This window comes from Onychomys torridus, chromosome 10, assembly GCF_903995425.1.
Source record: "Onychomys torridus chromosome 10, mOncTor1.1, whole genome shotgun sequence".
Lineage (NCBI taxonomy): Eukaryota > Metazoa > Chordata > Mammalia > Rodentia > Cricetidae > Onychomys > Onychomys torridus.
In genome coordinates this window covers 97,719,499-97,742,218 of record NC_050452.1, presented here as the reverse complement: position 1 = coordinate 97,742,218, position 22,720 = coordinate 97,719,499, and positions in this window count along the sequence as shown.

Genomic DNA, 22,720 nt, shown 5'->3' with positions numbered 1-22,720 from the left:
TATGGGTTTCCATAACATGAACACAACACAGGCTTCAGGCATTTATCCTTAAGTGATGAAGAGACAAACTCCAAGCCTAGTCTTGGCCAGTGCTTTTTTTCTTTGGTTAGCCCTTCTCCTCTTTCCTCTCTTACTGGAGCAGCATGAGTGGGAAACATTGCTTGACCCCAGAAGACCACAAGCACACTCGCTGAAACTTTTCTGTAGGACGGTGTCTTCACTCGGTGTGCTGTCCCAACTTCTGTAAACCACTTCTAGCTTCCTTCTGGACGTGAGCAAGCTGGTTCCAATATGGAAAGGGATACCAAATTGTTAGTTTATGGACAACAACATTTGTGCATTTAGCCAGGGTTGTCACTCAGTTGGTAAGGTACTTGCCTACCTACTGTGCTGGAAGCTCTGTGCTTGAGTCCCAGCATCACAAGAGCCCGGTGCTGGGTTGCAGTCTGTAATCCCACAGTCTGAATCCTCTGGAGGTGCACCCAGGAAGATCAGAAATTCAGGGTCACCCTGGGTGCATAAGGAGTTTAAGATCAGTGTGGGCTACATGAGATCTAATAAACTAACAAACAAATCAACAACAACAACAACAACAAAAAGGTTTATAAAAGCTTTTTGGATTTTTTTTTCCTTAAAAACCTATGCATTTAGAAGTTATACAGTGAAGTCAGAGTTCCCACAATCGAATTTGAAATATGTGAAGTTGTTAGGTTGTATAGTCATTACAGCTACACACATCTAAAAGTTCATACTGATAACTATGGCTCATATATTTATATCAAGGGAAAATTTGAAATAATACATATAAAGTCACAAAATTTCAAAAGAAAACAATCTGTAGCATTGTTGATAGTATAGTAGAATGAGTTATACTCAAAATCAACCAAAATGATGCACCAAAAATAGAGAATTTATTTTTCCATACATTAAAGGGTATATTTTCATTTTTTGTTAATTCCCCCAAAGGAAAGAAACAGTATATTAAAAAAAAATCTAACACTGGCAGCAAGGTTAGGCCCAGAAATTGTAAGGAATGAAACACACACACACACACACACACACACACACACACACACACACTTCAGTGGGACTCATAAAAGGAAGAGTGTAACTACAAAATATAACTATTTTGAAAGTGAAATTACAAAAGTTAAACTATTAAAATTAATGACTACCAGGAAAAATAAAAAAATTAAATTATTTCTTCAATTTTTTCCCTGTCAATCCTTCCATATAACCATCTTTCCTCTTTTTCAAATTTGTGAACTCTCTTTTCATTAATTATTGTTACATACATATAAAACGTTAAAGAATTTAAAATGTTATGTTTTAAAATAATTTACTATACTATATCATTCTACAATCACACTTTAAACTACTTTTTTGTATATTTTTCTTTTGTTCACTCTTGATTTGAGATAGTCTCACTCTATAGCCCTAGCTGGCCTGTAACTTGTTCTGTAGACCTGGCTAGCCTCAACCTCAGAGATCTGTCTGCCTCTGCCTCCCAAGTGCTGGAATCAAAGGTGTGCTCTGCTATATCTGGGTAGTCTATATACTTTCAAATCAACTCTTTCCATGACTACAGTTTTGTAACATATATATATATATATATATATATATATATATATATATATATATTTAGAGATAATAATTTCTTCTTACATATTTATGATAATTCCTTTTCATTGAGATTTGTGTTGGAGAAGGCACAAGACTTCATAGACATTCATGCTATTTGCAGAGCTGTTTAATGCCCTACAAACACATGGAAAGTGATAGTCTTTTATTGTGATTTCCATCAAAGAGCTAACACTGGATTTTAAATTGTATCCATTGCACTAGTATGACATACTATTCCTGATAAAAGAAAAGTTTAATTCACAATTCATGTGTTTCCATTAGTTTGGCTGTTTGTCCCTGTGCTTTTTCCATTCTTGGTCTCAACAATTCACACTCTTACAATCCCTCCTCTTTCTCGACAATCAGCTCTCTTGGAGCTCCACCTGGGGCCTGGTCAAGGATCTCTGCATCCACTTCCATCATGGACCTGCCTGTATTGAATCTACCAGGTTGAGCTGAATCCCCAAGGGAGTCTTTGCCTTGGAGAAGATGGGAAAGGGGGGGAGGGCCTGAGGGGAAGGCAGGGGCAGGGGTGGGAGGGTGGAGGACAAAGGAACCCATGGCCGACATGTAAAATTAAAACACAAATATCCGTATGAAAAAAAAATAAATATATTAAAAATAAGTTTAAAGACATCAATTCTCATTGATATTTATGTTTCTATTAGATGGAATAATTATTCAGTCAAACTTCTGACATTATAATTCTCAAACCATGTTATTTCTTTTTGCCAAAATACATTTTATATCAGAAATGTCAGGACATGATCTCTGGATGATTTTGTGTCTGGACCTGCATTGTGGGTGACTTATCCAATTAGTTATAAAAACTGGTGGTGGGGAGATTCCTGGAAACAATTCATGTAGCAGTTAGGAAATGATAACAATATACAATATATAATACAGTCCAATAATCTCAAGAAATATATCTTCATCTCAAGAATTCATTAGTCTCTGTCCAGGGACATTAAGTATTATGGAATGATCAGGAAATGGATATATAACTGAAGGCAGAGTGGAAGCACAAAGCAAGGTAGCTAATCCTGATCAAAATACCCCTCTAATAAGGTAAAATTGTATAAAAGAATAAGTAAACCAACAAATGGTAATACCTTTCCTTGACATGGACTTCTATAACTAAGATTACTGAAGTTAATATTTATGGCTTCTTGGTGATTTTGTGTATCTTAGAGTCTTCTACAGAGCATGCATATGCCTTTTAGCTAACAAAATTTTATTGCAAACTTGTGCTGCTGTGCTGGCATTTCATCAGCTCTGTGACTTAAAACCTCAACTCTGCCATCAAGGTGTTGGCAGTCTCTCTCTCTGCTCTAGGACAGAGTGACTCCTTCTTTGTCTCTTTTAGTAACTGGTACCTTCAGGCACTGCTTGGCTTGTAATCACTTAACTCCAATCCATGACTTTTTTTTCTTTTTCTTTTTCTTTTCTTTTTTTTTTTTTTTTTTGGTTTTCTGTCTCTCACAGGTGGCTTGATTTTGGATTTAGGGACCAATAACAAATAATAACAAATCAAAGTCCTTAGTTATATTTACAAAAATCCCTTGGCCAAATAAAGTTATATTATTATATTCATAGGTTTTTGGGAGTAGATATGGACACACTTTATAAAAGATTACTATTCAATCCCTTACAATGCTACTAGCATCCATCATTTGGGTACAGCTGAGAAAACTGATCCTACATGAATGACTTAGTTGTGAAGGAAACTATTTTGTATATATATCATTTGATTATTAACCATTTTCCTAAATTTTGACATTCAGGTATTCTTTGGATTTTTAAGTCAGGATGTTTTAAGATGCAATTATTATTTTTTGTGTTTAACTTTAAAAATAATCCAAAGTATAAGCTATGTTCATTATTTTATGGTAAATTCAGTGTAAAATTTAAGAAGGAATAAAAGGTGTCCCAGAGAACTGAGTATATATTAGGAACGGAGAATCCAATTATAAAGGGAATAAGGATGGGACCACTCAGTGGCTTCGTAATGTTAGGTTTTCATTCAACAGAATGTGGTCTCCCTTTGAAAACATTTATCAATAGAAGGTGCAAGTTCAGATGTGTTCTCAAATGGATGCTATGGGGTGGCACTATCTGTCTGGTTACACAGAATCTCTGACTTAAGGCTACATTAAAAGAAGTTTATGAGGCCTGCAGGTGAGTGCAACGGCAAAATTACAGTCAAATCCAGAAATATATTGCCAGGATGTGGATGTCCATGAAAAATCACAATTGCAGAATAGTGTGGGGATGTGTACAGAAACATTCCCATCTGACACCCTCTGAGCAATTCATCTGCCGCATGATTGCATTGGATCAATCTCCTCAGCCAGGTGGAAGGTAGATGAAGATTGTAGGCAGGAACATAAAGAAGAATCAGCTCTTCTGTGCTTGGCTTTCATTCACACTGGGCTAATTGGCAACTGTGGGTATCTCATTTTGGTAAAGCATTTGTTCCAAAAATTCTTCTTCCAGGTTTTAAAAGTTAAGATGCTTTGTTAATCGTTGGCTGACTCTTTTCTCTGTAATAGCCCACCTTCAAAATGTGAGTATGCTGTGCATGTATTTGTAGGCTGTGTGCACAGTGAATATAATAGGATCAAATGGTTTAGAAATCTCAGAACAGGTAGGATTTTAATGTTAGTTCATGTCACTATTTTTTCACCAGAGTCTTATTATTTTAAAAGATCATCAAGATTACATTAATCTCATTGTGATAAGTCCAATTTTTAGTCCTGTTATTTAATTTCTGTGTGTATTGTATGCATATGTATAGTGTGTACTTGGGTGTGCTTGAGTGTGCACCTGTATCTTCATGAGTGGAGGCCAGAGAAAAATGTTGAGTATCCTGCTCAATTATTTCCACCCTTATTCCTGAATTGCCAGGTTCTCCTTGAACTGAGAGCTCAGCTTTGGGAGGCTGGCTGGCTGGCCAGTATGTTTCAAAATCCATCTGTCTCTGCCTGACCCTTTGTCCCAGTAGTTGTACATTGCCATGGTGCTGAGGATCCAAACTCACTGTGCTTCTCATGTTTGTGCAATAAGCAGTACTTCCCACTGAGCCATCTCCCAGGCTTTTTTATGCCCATTAAAAAAATGTTTAGAGCTTGAGAGAAAAAGGTTCTTAAGATAATTTATATTTTACATAGTTATCCATTCATCTTTATTCAAATATTTATGGAGTCCCTAAAAGGCAAGTTCTTGTCCTGAACTTCATTTGTGTAAAAAAAAAATTAAATGTATGTAAATGCTAATAGTCATGGATATGTCTCAGATGAAAGAAAAAATAGCAAGACTTATTGGCCTTTATTCTTTAAACATTTATTTTTCAATTTTCATTTAAAAAAATTGAATCCAGTTTTGCATTTATTTCAATGTGTGTTTGTGTGTGTGTGCCCTTGTTCATATGCCACAATCAGAAGACACTGAATGAGGACAACATTTCTCTTCTTTCACCATCTGTGTCCTGGGAGAACTCAAGTCATTAAGCTTGGTGGCAAGCATTCTTTCCTGTTAATGTACCTCACCCATATTATTTAAATATTTATAAAGTACCTAACTGTATATTAATAGTATGTTTAGGGTGCAACAAACTATGATTTTAAAATCCTGTTTGCTATAGAAAGCAAGACATTTAAATGTAAGATGTACATTGGCAAGTCCTCTCACAGTGTTTACACAGGGTGGCATGAAAGTCCAGAGCACATGTACAGGTTGGAGGGTAGAGTGGGGATGTGGGTAGTAACAGGACAGCGTGAGTGCAGGGAGAGCATCAAAGTCAGCCTGTTCATCCAAGATGTCTTTTTGGAAGAAGTAACACTAAAGGTAAATTAGAATAATAAATTTGAGTCAGATATCTGGAGGTGTTATCTAATCTGGAAGCTCCCAAATAAAGATATTGGTGTTTGATATACAAGCATGTTGAAGACTCTTAATGTAGGTAACTTTATAGTTAATACTTACAGCATCTTTATGTATAAATCTTATAAACTTGGCTCACTAAATCTCAGACCTGAGATTTACTGCTGAAATAATTGAGAGATGAGAGGTGTGTGTGTGTGTGTGTGTGTGTGTGTGTGTGTGTGTGTGTGAGTGAGAGAGAGAGAGAGAGAGAGAGAGAGAGACAGAGACAGAGACAGAGACAGACAGACAGACAGAAGACAGACAGACAGAGAAACTCATAAACAGGAACAGCATGCCATGCGATTCAATGGGATTATGGGTAGGAATTAGTTATGAAAGCTACACACTTTAAAGCCTCATGTTTTCTCCTTATGGTCCATAGCCAGAAAGTGATGTTGGAGTCACCATATAATGGACTTTCAAAAAGATGCACATATCAATGTACATAGCTCAAAAAAATTGTCTGCTAAATGGGCAATGTTGGACTAAAAACAAATAGAATGAATTTTCTTAATAGTGTTTTTCAGAGAAACAAGTTTTTCTTGCCATCATTTTTAGAAATACATTTGGTGTGGGGGAAAGGAGGGATGAAATTGTATTGTGAACTTGGAATTGGAATGTGTAAAAAATAAACCCAGCACTGGATGTGAAATGCACAAATATGAAAAAAATACAATTGTAGAAAGATCATAACATTTTTTATCCTGTAATACATGACACAATATAATGGAGGAGGTGAATAAATGACAAAACAGTACTCAGATGAATTAATTTTCAATATACATTTACATGCAATGGCTCAATTGGCCACTGTCTGAGAACACTGTCTAATAACTCCAATAGAGAAGTTTGGAACACAACTTTTGTAACTGTCATTTATGACCATTTACTTCATGGGCTTTGGGAAGATGCAATAAATATAAAAGAAATTTCACCGTGCTATATAACCCAACAAAATTAGGTGCTTTAATAGGTTAAGTGAGTCAGTGCTAAATCAATACAAAAATAGATGATTTGGGTTCATAGGCTGGTCAGCCAAGTTTATTCCCCAGGCAGAGTACTCCCTACAAAGAAAGCAATTAATATGCTCACTGAATCAGGAGCGCACCTTTTTATAGGCAAGGGGGAGCATGAAAATAGATCTCCTGGGTGCAGATTTCATCCAGTAGGTACCATTACCTACATTTAAGGCCCAATAAAATCCACAGGATGTTTTGTTCAACACAAGGTAATGATGAGTTTCTTCTATCACTGAACTGTGAGAACCACAGAGATCTGTATTAACACCACTGTAAAATTCCTAGAGAGTCACAAAGGGATGTGACTAAATTTTTGCCAATAATAGTATTATCTGGTTCAATTAGAACACATCTAATTTTGTAGGTCACAAGCTTTAAAAGGATTCTGCCTTGCCTTAATTCAACTGTATATTACATTCTTTAGACCAATCAAGTTATGTTCTTGTACTTGGAACATAATGACCACATAACAACTTCCATGTCCTAACTGAGACTCCAAGTAACAGAGAAAGGGACACAGAGCTGACTACTCTTAAGGACACTTAACTAACAAGTAAGAGAGGGTATGCTAAGAAACAAGAATAGCACATGCAAAGACCCAAGAGAGGCAGGGGCAAGCTTGGGAAACTCTCAGGAGTGGGAGGCTTGACAGACTGCATTTCATGTTTAAGTTCACATAATTTTTTTGTCCTAAAGGGGATAGATCCTTGAGGAACTTTGACAAGGAAGATGATCATGGAAATTATCTTGATCCAGCATTATTCACTGCCCTGGACGTAGCCTGAGTTAAGCCTCAATGAAATGCCTCTTACAAACATGGCCAGCCATGTACACTAAGGATGAAAAAAAAAAAGAATTTCAGTTTGTACAAAATGTATTGATTTAGTTACCAATTAACATACATTTCTTGTCATTCCTTTCCCAAACTCTGAGAAGAGAAGCATATGTGATTCTCTTTTCCTCAATCAGGAAATGTAAATCAAAGAAGTTAATATTCAAGTATGACCCATTAGAGGCAAAATAATGTGGATATTATTAAAAGTTAGATATCTGGAATCATCTTATTAATGGTGGTTTGATGCCCTTTCTCTGCACAAGTCCCCCAAGCACTCTAGATGATATATAATGCTCAGCTGTGACCTTTCAATCTACTCAGTATCAGAAGAAGGAAACAGAGTTGGGTAAACATTGTTCTACATAATATTGCTAGAGAAGACTTATTTTAGAAGTTGAGCGACTTTGTTAATAGTCCTATAATAAATAAATATTGCAGAAGATTATCCTCTTAAGAATTTATATCTAAATGTTTATATAGAAAAGCAAACAACCAAGTGTTGCTGACCCAATATTAAGAAAGAATAAGATCATCTTCCTAGAAAATTCCAATCACTTGGGACATATGTAAACCCTGCTTAGACGTGAGAAATGTAAAACTCATTCTCCTTCACTCTGCATCACTTCTGGCCCCACATACATGAATGACCTTGCCTTCAGATTCCCACTTGCATTAGAGGCTTCTCTTATTCAAAATGGCTTCTCTGAAACCTGCCTTCTGAAACTTGCCTACTTGTGTGTTTCAACTGTTGTCACAGTGTGCACCAATTTGTATCATGCAATAAGATTAATATTGTCTGAAATGTGTTTTTGTCCACCCCATGTGCTAAAAGAGAAGCTTCCTGAAAGCAGACAGATTTGCTCATTTTGATTTCTCATAGAGTCCCAGTTCTCAGAAACACCCCAGTGTGTAGTGTATATGTATATAATCATGTGACTGGATGAGACCAGGAACCCAAAAGGCATTGTCAGAAAACAGGAACCAAGGTCCTGCCAGCTGGTGACAGGGATAAACAGCAGGGTCAAAAAGAGAAGACCTGAATGAAGACTCTAAAGACAGAGTGCTGTTTAAATGCTTGGGGTAAAATAGACAGTTCAAGCTCTTCTGTAATTTCTATAGTTAGCTATAGGAGGACAAGATCACCTGATATAAAACGAAAACTTTAAAACTTTTACTAAAACTTGCTTTGTAACTCAAGGTGAGGAAAAATGTTTTGAGCAAGACACAAAGAGCAAAAATATCAGAGGAGGAAAAATAAAGCTATGTTGTCAACATTACATTAAACATGCCTTACACTGAAAAGCACCGTAAATATAAATGAAACAAGTTACAGCTCTGTAGAGATATTTGTAGCACATAAGTGACATGGAATTAGAATCTGGAGTAAATTTTTTTAAAAACTACACATCAAAGAAAGAAATGACAACTGATAGGAAAATGTGCCAACAGTAAAATATGTCAGAGAAGTGGAGATCTATGAAATATCAACAGTCTCTGCTATCATCCATGGGAAGATAAATTAAATCCACAAAAGATGCAACTTCATACTCATGCTACCAGGATGATAACAATGAAACCCTCCAACAATGTCAAACTTTGACAGTACTGTGAAGCATAATTACCACCTCTTACTACATGGTTCATTTAAATTAAGAGTAACATGTGGAAGGACTTTTGGGATTAGTGATAGAATTTTACATTCGTATGAAACTGCATTTTTTTTAAAGTTGTAAAATATGATTAAAGGTACACATTCAGTTCTTCAGTTCTGTCCAGCAAAGAGGAAAAACAATCCTTTGCTGCCTTAATGCTGAGTGCTTGTAAGCCCTAATGGCCAGTGAAATGTGATGGAAGTGACATGTTTCAATTCCAAGCCATGCACTTAAGTGTTACTATGCAAGACTGCACTCACTGTCTTGGTCTGTTCCAGAGCTCTCCTGAGATTATGATGATGGAAAGTTTCTGTGTAACAATAACATTCTGAATGCTGACCAGGTAGCTATCCTTCAACTTCACCTGTCCTGAAAATATTTGCCAAATCCTCAAGGGGTATGAATTAAAATACTGAGATTTTAGAATTATTAGTTGCTACTATAAAGCTAGTCTAGCCTGACCAACAGTCTCTCTAATTCAGAAATTATATGTCCTATGCATGTACTCTAGGGAGTACATATATATATGAAGACAATCATAAGGAAGCTTTAATTAATAAATGATTGTAAGGTGAAAATTTAGAAAGACCTCAATGTACATTAAAACAGTAAGAGGTGCATTGTGCTCTAGATTATGCAGTAGAAATGGATCACTGAAAATGAATAAATCCATGTCATGTCTTTCAATTAACATTAATTTTAAGAGTTCATTATTAATTAAAACAGTTAAGATGAGGATAATGTATAAAATAGCATGCATTTTTGTGTATTTATATGCATCAAGATCTTGTAAACATGTATGTAAAACTGTATTACTATTTCTCAGACATCGATATTTACTCAAAGTGATAAGGAAATATATAAGGCATTAAGTATCAGATTTAAGAGAGTGTCTCTTTCTGAAAAGGATAAATAAAGGAGCTAGCCATGGTAATCTTATTTCTGAAGCTGAGTAGAGGTGTGTGAGGATTTATATTATTTTTTTCTTATCTTATGCTCTTAATAAAAATATTAATTATTGATGTGAATAAAAATATTCAAGTGCCTTTTCTGAAGTTGTAGGCTGGAATATGAAGCCCAGGGGAGGGGATATAGTCTGGGGTTATTGGGTGGGTTTAAAAGGGTTTAGTGCATGATAGGAGGTTGATATGCCATATTTTGTTGATGTCCATATGAGCCCTGCCATTTTCTGAACAGAGATGGAGGAGGAGTGGATTGGGGTGTGGGGACAGAAAGGGTGTGAGGGAAGGGACTGTGAGTGGAGGGAAGAAAAACTGCAGCCAGGATGTAAAATAAATAAATAAAAATAAATTAATTTAAAATATTCAAGTAGTTATAGGTCATCCATAGGAGTCAGTTTTGCACTGTGGACTAACTATTGAAAAGAAAAAAAACCTGTAGAACATATACTTTTAGTAATATAGTTTCAAGTGAAGTTAGAAGTATTCTTAGGAAATTTCATAGAACATAATGTCAAAGTTGATTATTTGGTAGTATGTAGAAATGGAGAAGGTTTGTAAGACTTTAGGACAGTAAAAAAGTATTGATTTATGAACAAATATGTGAATATAATACACATTTTAGTATGTTTACTCAGGGTGAGCTAGCTGAGTTGAAAGAAAAAAAAATCCCAAAATTTTCGTGGATTATCTCAACAGTAATGATTCTTTGATGGTGTGGTATTGCAGTGCGGTAAAGAGCAAACAGACTTCTATTCAGCAATTCTGAGACTAAAGCATCTTTCCTCTTTGGTTTGGGTTTTATCAAATTCCTTTTTTTAAATCATCTTTTCCTTTCACTAGGGGAACTTAAAAAGCATAGAGAATCAGATAATACAGGGAAGACTATGGTGGTATTTTATTTGTGCACCCCAATAAAGCTTATCTAAGGATCAGAGAAAAAAGCCACAACACAGAAGTCATGCAATGTTAGCACACGCTTTTAATCCTATCATTTGGCAAGCAGGATTTTTGTTTGTTCAAGGCCACACTGGAAACAGAGCTAGGCATGGTGGCACATGTCTTAAATTCCAACACTAGTTAACCATAATGGTCTGGAGGTCTGTACAGACAGACAGGAAGTGACAGAGCTGGGCAGAAAGAGGAAGTGATGTATTTGGGTGGAGAGAGCAAATCAGATGGCAGAACAGCAAGACATATAGGCATGGGTAGACAGCAAGTCACGGCATTTGGAAGCTGCCGAGTTGGTGAGGTAAGGTTAGCTGTGGCTTTCCCTATTTCCCTGATCTCTCCCAAGCTTTCACCCCTATATCTGGCTCTGTGTTTTTAACTTAATAAGACAGTTTAGAAATTCATATACATAGCTCTCTCTTTGGTTGAGAATTTCCTAGCACTAAGAACATGGCTGGCTTCTTTCTGCATCTCTGATCTCTCAGTTTTCACCCCATTATCTGACTGCAGGTTTTTTTATTATTATTAATAAGACCATTTAGCAATTCATCTTACAGGAGACTTCAGAGGTGAGCCATTATTGTCGGACCACACTCCAGAGCCCTTATCATAGAAAGAGACATACTTCTGACTTCAAAGGGGAGGGGGAAAGTAGTCTGTTGAATGCCTAGCAAGCCTTTGTCACACCTTGTCAATAGCAAAGGCTGGTATCTAATAATCAGTAATGGATCATCTAATGCATAGAGTTCTTAGACTGCTAATTGAGATGTTTGCCAATGGGGTTTCAGTGGGTCTGCCAAACATCTTATGCTATTGCCAAGACTATAGTTGGCTCTGCATAAACTGACATCAAGGCCTCATTGCTGAGCAACCCCTACATAACTCATTAGTCATGAAGAAGTACAATTCGTGCCTACATAGAGTTTTTACCACCACATGCTAGCATATTTGGTACTCTACACATTATCAAAGGAGAAACATAAACACCAAGCCAGCCACAAACCCTTTGACTGACAATGTGTCTTTCCTGCCAGATATACTAGTGCAATAATGTCACAGAGTTTGTGAGAGTGACTAACCAATACCTGATTTTACTGAAGGCCAACTCCAAGACATGGAACCCATAACTGATACTGCTTAGGTTACCAAGAACCTAAGATGGGATAGCCAAGGTAAAACTAAATTCTACTGTTCTGCTAAAAGAACACAGCAATAAAATGACTCCTAATTGCATTCTGTGATACTCATGGCTCAGTGTTTTGCTCAGCAATCATCAGAGAAGATTTCTCCTACAGCAGATGAGAACACATACAGAGACCCACAGTCAGACATTATGCAGAGAATGAGAAGCCTGGAAAAACAGCACTAAAAACAAATCCCTCTCCTCAGGACTCAGGTAATCCTGCTGAAGAAAAGGCAGAAAGTGTAATAGCCAGAGGGGATGGAGGACACCAAGAAAACAAGTCTTCTTAATCAACATGATCAATGTAAACATGAACTCACTGAGACTTAGGCATCAATTACAAGGCCTGCACAGATCTGTACCAGATGGGGTATTAGAGCTAAAAGAAGTGGACACAAGCCTCCATCCATAACTCAGAAGCATTCTACAACTGATAAACACTTGGAAATGAAAATTAAGTTTCCTTCAATGGAGTCTCAGTGGGGAAACAAACTATTGTTACAAGTAGGCTGCATGCCCAGCAGTTGATGGCCAACACAGAACAAACTCAATGGCATCTTTGGAGGTTCCTTGACTTATAAGTTCCTTGTCAGGACTGTTCTTGTTTATTTGTTTTTAGTTTTACCTAATTAAAAATTTTTATTCTACACACAAACACACACACACACACACACACACACACACACACACACACACAATTTCTTGCTTCTTATCCTAGAAGTTCTTTGGGTATATATTATGGATTCCCATTTAGTGTTTATACAGTATTCCTGAATATCAGTGTGTTTGTGCTTCTTATACCTTACATTTCCTTGGGCACATTTCCTTCTGTTTGTTTGTTTGTTTTTCCCAAGTCCAATCCCAGTGATAGTTTTGTTTTATCTTACATTTTATTATTATCCCTTGGAAATCTGTTAGTTTTCTAGTAAGAGACAGAAAGGGGGTGGATTCTGATGGGAAGGGAGGGAAGGAGGAACTGGGAGGAGTAGAGGAGAGAAACTGAAATCAGGATATATTATGTGAAAAAAAACCAATTTTCAATAGAAGGAAAAACATTAAAAATACAAGGTCAAAAACATTTAAAGTTATTAATAAAAATCAGACAAATGAAAGATAAAGTACTAGGTTTTAAAATGAAGACAAAATAAATAAATTTTTAAAAAGATTATTGCCATTAAGCCTGACTATTTCAGTTTGAGCCCCCAAACTCACAGGGTACAAGGAGAAAACAACCTCTCACAAGTTTTCCTATGGTCTCTACATACACACTGGCATCTGTGCACACTTCTGCACAAGCAAGCATACACACACACACACACACACACACACACACACACACACAGACAGACACAATTTAAAGAAAAATACTTAGGCCCAGAATAAGTCATCACTGGAAAAGGAATGTCACTGGAGATACTGAACTTGGAGTTAATGTAACTTTGACTAATCTCTCTTGTGCTAACTATACTGATCATGGAATTGTGAGCAAGAATTCAACTTGTTTGTATTAACCATGCATTGAGTAGACAGCACAAGAAAGGACTCCTTTTTCCCAGTACTAACAGTCTTCCGTATGCCTTTTCTCACTCACAGTAATTCAGGCCTGCAGATATTCAACTCTTCTGGAAGCAATATTTTCTCGGTTTGAAATTGTTCTCAAGTTCAGCTGGCACTTTTTAGTGGCTCTTTAAACTGATGACATCATACCAATTCATTTAAATAGAAGTTATTACATCAGCATTTAATTAATAGCTTAACAGAGTTTTGTTTGTACATTTTAGGATGAACTATTTAGGAGATTCTAATACAATTCAAACATAATATTTACCTTGCTTGATTAAAAAAAAGTTAGTGTAACCACAGGCAACTCCACATCCCTCACTTCAGATACACATGTAATTATTACTGTTTACTTACTATTCCAAGATCTCACTCATCTAATACTCGGCCACTATGTGATCATGATGAATTGTGACACAGAGTTGCTTGTGGTGCAGGCTATGATCTGCTTTGATTTTTCTGCAAAATTATTATGATGAATCACACTTGTCAATGATTTTATAATAAGACAAATCCAAAACTAATTTTGTATCTACAGTCCAGATGTAATTGGCTATGTATCATAAATCTTCCATGAAAGTATTCTTCAGTTCCATTTCTGTCAATAAACAAAAGCGTTCTTAATAGTTCACTCCCCAAGAAAAACAATGGAATATAATTAGAAGGGAGAAGAGAAAGCACATATTTGATGTGAATCTAAAAAATAAAAAAAACAACAGCAATAAAACCTCCCAGAAAAGTCCTGGATCAAATTGGGTGCACAAATGCATCTCTGCTATCCTAAGGTGTGTAAATTGCATCTCTTCTCTTTTGATCTAGGGGCTCAATACTTTGGAATAGCCATAAAATATTTACCTTCATGCTCAATTTGGCAATTAAACAATGCAGTGGAGTGTTGTAGAAATTGAAGATTACTTACATCTTATTTGTCTCAAAGTAGCTGGAAATTCACTCATAAAATATTGAAGGGAGAGAGTGATATTCATTACTGTAGTACAAAAAACATATGTTTTTATTTTTTTGTAGTATATTACTGCTCAGAGTTTTGGGCATGATTAAGCTACAGCATACAAACACACACACACACACACACACACACACACACACACACACACACACACACACTACAGACTTTTGATTCAAATTAGATGTGGGCCAGAAAGCTTTTCCCTAGGGCATTCTAATTTCAGCTCTGATACTAAAGAGAATATATGGAATGCATCGAAAATGTGTGTGTGTGTGTGTGTGTGTGTGTGTGTGTGTGTTTTCTGTAAAATAGGTATATTTGAAAAGGAAAATTGGCTGAGGAATTCTATTATTTCTATTTGGAATTATTTGACATGATTCTTTTGTTAGTGGCATGTCAATGACATTTTCTTTTATAAACAAGTACAACACTATCCATTATGCAAAATTTTTGCATATGTAGAATATATCCTCAGTATACAAATCAAGGCCCCCTGGGACAATTGTATTGCAGCAAGCATAACTCAAATTCTTATGAGGATCAAATATTTTATTATTATTATTATTATTATTATTATTATTATTATTATTACATATGTAGTTTAATTTGTTTTTAAGAAATATTTTTCCCTTGTCATATAAGAGGAATAGTCTTCACGGTGGCAAAGTATATGAGGCTTTAACTAGATTTTACAGATGATTAAATGCCCGGGTTGAAGCAGAGGCTTTTGATGACTGCTGGAGCCATTTATGACCACATATACTACTCTACTGAGGGACATTAGACCTTAAATAACACCAACCATGTGCTTTTACTCAAAAGAGAAGAAAGAAAAATAAAATGCCCTTTCAGGTATAAAAAAATGCATATAGAGAACCCTATGGAAATGTTATAAATACACATGATAAGATTATATCTAGTGAAGTTTTTGCAATAGGTTTGGGAGCTATGGTATCATTGGATGGCTGTCTAGGTAGCCCTCGGACAGAAAAGTTATGAAGAAATTCTTTTATCTACAGGTATAAAAAGAACATGGGGCTTGTAACAGGCTCTGGCATCAGTTGCTGTTGTATGGAATCCTCAACATTTACATAAAGTGACTGTGCATGTCCATTGCTTATCTGATTACACAGAGCATGAACATAGATTATCTAGCTTGACAACTTTCCATAACATTTCTAAGAATGCCATTGGATGGCTTGTTTGGGGCAAGGATATAAATAGTGAATGGAAAAAATGTAGCTAGGGAGCTGCCTGGAAGCTAAAGAAAACTGCATACTTCACTTTCAAATGCACCCAGTGGAATGCATACATTACTGCTTCTCAGGTTGCCACTTAACCATGTCCACAGGACTGTTATCTTTTCTATGATTTCACTGTTTGTTTTTTTTTTTTAAATGTTTTTTCAAAATAAATATTTTTATTTTATAGTTAATTAAAATTTACATATAAGCCACAGATTCCCCTGTCCTCCCTCCTTCCGCCCCCCAGATCCCCCCCAACTCACTCTACCCTCTCCAAGGCAAGGTCTCCCCTGGGGATTCAGCCCAGCCTGGTAGATTCAGTTTAGGAAGGTCCAGTCCCCTCCTCCCTGTACCAGGGCTGAGCAAAGTGTCTCAGCATAGGTCCTAGGTTCCAAAAAGCCAGCTCATGCACCAAAGACAGGTCCTGGTCCCACTGCCTGGGGGCCTCTTGAACAGTTCAAGCTCATCAACTGTCTCACTTATCCAGAGGTCTTGGTCCAGTTCCATGGGAGCTGCTCAGCTATTGGTTCATAGTTCGTCTGTTTCTGCTAGTTTGGCTATTTGTCCCTGTGCTTTTTCCAATCATGGTCTTGATATCTCTTGCTTATATAATCCCTCCTCGCTCTTGCCAGTTGGACTCCTGGAGCTCCACCTGGGGTTTGGCCATGGATCTCTGCATCTGCTTCCACCAGTCTTTAGATGAGAGTTCTATCATGACAGTTAGGGTGTTCAGCCATCTGATCACCAGCGTAGGTCAGCTCAGGCACTTTCTAGTAAAAAGACCCTAAGAAAGACACAAGGATCTCCCAGCGACAGAGAAATGGATAGATCTACATGGGCAAACTGGGGTGAGGGGGATAATGGAGGGCAAGGGTCGGGAGAAAGCAAATTTAGGAGAATGGAAGGTCCCAGCTGGATCAGGAACAGAGTGGGAGAACAAGGAAAGAGATACCATGATAATGAAGACTCCCATCAGAATAGGAAGAAGCAGAGTGCTAGAGAGGTCCTCAGAAATCCACAAAGATACCTCTGCTATAGACTACTGGCAATGGTCGAGAGATTTTACTGTTTTTTTTTTTTTAAGTATACATTTCTGATTCACAATTTTCTGATTAAAAAAAAAGAGGAGATCAAGAGGAAAGTGATCTGCAGAAGAATGTGAATAGTGAACTTATAATAGTATAGGGGGAAGGATAAGAAAAGAACAAAGCTGCTGGATTGGCTCAAGTTTATTTTGTGCATGTAATGGAATGCTGTAGTGAAAATTTCTGGCTTTATAAAATAATATATGATAAAATCATAATAAATAATATAAACTGTTATAGTATTAAAACACCTTTATAATAAGTAAACAGTAAATTATGCACCATTTCTTATTTACTCATAATAATCCCATCTAGAAAATTAGATTATTAATTAATAGTTTAAGAAACAGATGTTAAAGACTTTAGCAAGTGTTCTTGTTTGAATAGGGAAAATCTTTCACAGGTTTGTGTGTTGGTTGGTTCTACTGTGGGAGGTTCTATAGATTTTTCAGAACTGGAGAGTAGCTGTAAGAAGTCCATTGCTGTGCATCTTTGAAGGTTACAGATGGCCAGTTGTCTCCTTCTTGCTCTCTGTTTCCTGGTTACTGTGATGTGAGTTGCTTTGTTCTACCACACCCTTACCTATGATGAACAGGAAGTTTGACTGAATGATTGACAGAAGCCTCTGAAAGTTTCACCAACTAAAACTCCCCTGGTTAATTTTGGTCTGATATTTGGTTCTGGTCAATAAACAATCACTGATACAGTAAGCATCTGGGGAGTGGGGAATCTGTATGTAAACCCAAGAGGTCTGATTGCTGTGGTTTGACTTTTAATCAAATGACAGTTTTCAGAAATTAGTGTTCTGGTTTTCTGTGTTGGATCATCTGCATGATTCACTTAGCTGTGTGGGAAGTCCTTCAACCCTCATGACAATCATGTCCCATATGTACAGATACTCACATTTTACATATGAGAAAACGGAGGTGCAGAGTTTATGTAATTCCTTCAAAGATTATCATGTAGGTTCTCATTTTTCACATCCAATTCAGAGCCCACTCAAATATCAATGTGTCTGATACTGTTTCTTTAGTAGACAGCTAGTGGCTTTAAATAAAGGTTGAAGTTTAATGTTAATAAATATTTTTTAGTCCCAGCGGAATATGTAAAATTTTAAAGCACACATGGTACAAGAATGGTCTCAGAAACATCTTAGATGGTTGATTAGTGGTATCTTGAGTTACTCCCCATGCCTAATTTCATTGAAGTTGTTTGAAATACTTGGATGTTTTCTGAACTAAAAATAATGTGGCTGCCTAAAATAATATCCATTTGTTCCATTATCTCTTTGTGTGGAAGAATAAACATGCATGAAATGATTTATTTTTTTCTCTCATTTAAATTTTTTGATACTGCTAATTTGACTTCTGTGATGTATCTATTATGAGGAGCAATATTGCATTTTTATTAGTTATTAACATATACATAGGCATTTTATAGACTTACCATAGCCAAATTGTATATATGCAATTGACACCATTTATAACAAGCAAGTTAGCAATTATTTTTATTTACATATGCCCCTTTATGTAAAAGTGCCCCACTGGCCTCCTCTTTTCTTTTAATTCCTTTTTTGGTTATCATACAAAGAAGTGGGCTTCTCTGAAATGTGTTTTCATATCTGTATTATTATTCTTTCCTCTTATTTACACACTTTCCACTGTTCTTCCTGTCTTGTTTCTCACTCAAGTTTTCATGTTTTCCCCCAGTCTCTCTTGTTTGCAAAATGGGCATTCTGACAGCAAGATGTTAAAGTTGCAAATTTGATTCCACAGACAGATGTGCAAACTTCACTGGCATTCCAGTTAACATTAACTGCACACTACAGATAATTTGCTGAGTGACTCTGCTTAGCAGTGCAAATGGCAGCCTCATACAGATGTCACTTCTCTGTGGCTGAATAAGAGGTGTGTGTGTGTATGATGTGTGCATATCTAAGTATTCTACTCAGAATAGAAAGTTGCAGTTCCTTTCAAACAGGTGCTCAATGAATGCAGTGCAAAAGCAGCATTTTTTTAAAAGAGAAAAGGTTAATTAACTCTTGATGCTCATCTTTAACATAATGGTAGAAGTTGTGTTTTGAGGAAGTTAAACACCCTGGGTATATACACTGGCAGTAGTGATCATTTTGTTCATTGGTTTACATTGTAGAGTTCTTGTGGAGGTAATCACAGAAACTATGATTTTATGAGTGCAATGGCCAAGTCATATCTAGAAGACAGCACTCTTTCCTATACAAAAGGTTATTTAGAATGTAATATGTGTACATTAGTTTATGTGTTTATCCTTACAAGTTCTTATAACAATGAATGTAGAATCTTGAGGTGTTATGTGATATTTTGTTTGTGTTCTGAGAAATGAAGCTTGCCTGGAGATCAGAGGGTGGAGCTAGCCACTAGTTAACCAGGCAATGGTGGCACATACCTTTAATCCCAGCACTTGTGAGGAGGAAGCAGGAAAATCAGGAGTTCAAGGATACCTTGGGCTACATGAGATTGATGCAGTCTAAAAGAGCTGGGCAGTGGTAGCCATGCCTTTGATCCCAGCACTTGGGATTTTATGCCATTGATTCCAGCACTTGGGAGGTAGAGACAGGAATATAACGTGGGTGGAGACAGGATCTTGGCCCTATTTGGTCTGGGGATTCCTAGAGGTAGGAAGTCTCTCTAGTGGCTGGCTGCTCTGCTTCTCTGATCTTTCAGATTTCACCCTCGATATCTGACTCCAGGTTTTTATGTAATAAAGACTAATTAGAATCACTCGACCTTGAGGTCCTCAAACAACAAGCCTTTTTAAACTTACAGTTCTGAGACAGGTACATGGTGACTCAACTAATTTTTCCAACTTTCTATTATTAGGTTATAGGCTATTATATTAACTGCTAGGGCTTCCCTGGTCAGCTTATCTTTTCTTCATATTTTGATTCTTCTTTAAGGCAATGCTGGGCATGTGATGATGTCATAGTGGTGGTACAGAGTGGTACTAAGGGTCAACACAGTTTCATTAGAATCTTCTAAGAATCTGTCTGCAATATTCTGATGGTATAGATATATAGGATATAGAAATATAGGATATGTATATGATAGGATATGATATGAAAGGGTAGATTATTAAACCTACTTTTAAAGAGCAACGATGTGTTAAGTTGCTATGGATTTTAGTGTATTGATACAAATTTAAAGTTAATTTTTGTGATACTATATGTATATTTCTACTCTTGTTTAAGGTATTAAGTTTATGTGATTCATTTGAATTGTAATGGATAATTAAGAAATACAGATTAATATTTAGTCTTCTGTGACAGTCAAACTTATAGTCATGTTAAGTTTTCTAGGTATACATAGATATAATTCAATTAGGTAGGTAATCTTCAAAGACTTCAAAGACCTACAGAATATGGCATTTAAAATGTTTTAAAAACTTATACCTTCTGGACAATGAGACATATCTGCTCTTGGCAGCACCGATTTACTTAAAAGAGAAAGATGGGTGTTAAAGACACTCCATATGGAGTTTATCTTCTTCTTGGCAGAAATAGCCATTTGGGCAAGAAACTGTTCTTGATTGGACTGCTTGACAAAATGTTGCATTGAGTGGACTTGCAGGGCCCATAGAAAGGTAACCACTGAACTTTGAAAGCAAAATGGTCCTTCATCTTCCTGCTTCGCAGAAGAAACTGCCAAACATTCTACAGGACACAGAGCAGTGACTGAGAGGGTCTAGATCTGTGGGCTGAAGATGGATGCCCCAACTTTACAGAGGAACTTTTGGATGACTGTCCAGGCAGACAGCTGTCTCTGTCATTCTAGATTTTTGGAAATTGCTTATAATGCATTTCCTGTTTACTTAGGTAATTTTATATCCTTCTGAGGTCTTTCATGTAGTTGAAGACAAGATAGTTATAATTTTCCTTGGTTATGATAGAGATAAGATAGATATGAAATCCTTAGACTCACAAATATAGGATAGATAGGATATCTTCTTTAATTTTGTCGACTACAAATAAACTAGACAATGTAACTGTAATTCTTGCTTGATAACTCTTCTATTATATGTAATTTTACTATGTTCAAGTTAAAACCTGCCAGGTGGTGGTGGTGCATGACTTTAATCCCAGCAATTGGGAGGGAGAGCCAGGTGGATTTCTGTGAGCTCAAGGCCAGCCTGGACTACCAAGTGAGTTCCAGGAAAAGGTTCAAAGCTACACAGAGAAACCCTGTCTCGAAAAACCAAAATAAACAAACCAACCAACCAACAAACAAATAAATAGTTAAAATCTTCCTTTTTGATTTGACGGAAAAAGGGGAGTTGCCGTGGGATATTTTGTATGCTGTGAATATGTGTTGCTCTGGTTGGTTGATAAATAAAATGCTGATTGGCCAGTATCCAGGCAGGAAGTATAGGCGGGATAAGCAGACAAGAAGAATTCTGGGAAGAGGAAGGCAAAGTCAGGAGATGCCAGTGAGCCGCCCAAGGAGCAACATGTAATGGGACGCAGGTAAAGCCACAGAACATGTGACGATTCATAGATTAATAGTTATGGGCTAATTTAAGATACACAAGCTAGCTAGCAAAAGGCTTGAGCCATGGCCATGAAGTTATAACTAATATATGTATCTGTGTGATTACTTGGGGGATGGGAGTGGAGTGGGAGAGATTTGTTCTGACCACAAGCAGGCTGGGACACAGAAAAACTTTCAGCTACATAACCACTGTGTTAGGAGGAGCTATAATATACTAATATATCAAGACAATGCTCTTGAAAGCATTTGCCTTTAGATATCTTAGGAAACACACCATCAAACTTACCTTTTTAAGTTCTCTAGCTCCACTTCCAAAGATGATGATGATGATATGGGTGGGGGAAGCATAGCCACTCTTCTCAGTCCAAACTCTCAACTCAAAATTCATGAACACAGTCAATAGTTTGTTTTTGTGCCTCTGATTCAAGGAAAGAATAAACCCCTTCAAAATTTGAAAAGGAAAATAGGCGGCAGTTATTGGGCTATATTTATTCTGAACAGGCTTTCAAAAGAAGTAGTTGTCTGGTTCCCATTTTGTGGAATATATTTATTGACTTAAGTTTGTTTTTATTATGTTGAGAATGGCCAAGCCAAATGAGATTAAGCTGATCCTACTTTCTAACTATGACTACTTTTTTTGGTTTTTATTTTATTCTTTTGCTGTTTATTTTGATGTTTCTCATTTCATTGTTACCTTAAAAACACTATGGGTTTTCTGTGTATTAGATTTAAGTTTAGTAGACACTCATACTCAAAACTACTTAATTGTTTAGAAGACATTTCTTCCTCTGGGATTAATTATGATTTTTTTCCTTTTTACAAATTTTTAATTGAGCTCCTTTCAAAAAACCTAATAGTAACATTCTATGAATTCATTTATGCAGCTAAAGACACCAGAAGGTGGATCCAGAAAGGCTAAGAACTTCTGGATTTAATCTCAGTCCTGAGGAAATGCGTTAATAAGAGATTCTTCTGTCTGTGAAAGGGGAACATTTACTGTTGTCAATGTATTCTTTGCCATTTGTCAGGTTACTCCAGCCACACCCTTTTGGAATGAAAGCTTAAGGCAAGGGTAGAAATAAACCCAATGTATAGACCTATTTTAACTTTTCTTGGAATCATATTTGTTAGCATCACTATGAAGAAAGAAATACATGCTTGAACTCAGGAGGAAGTTGTATCCACTACCCTTATG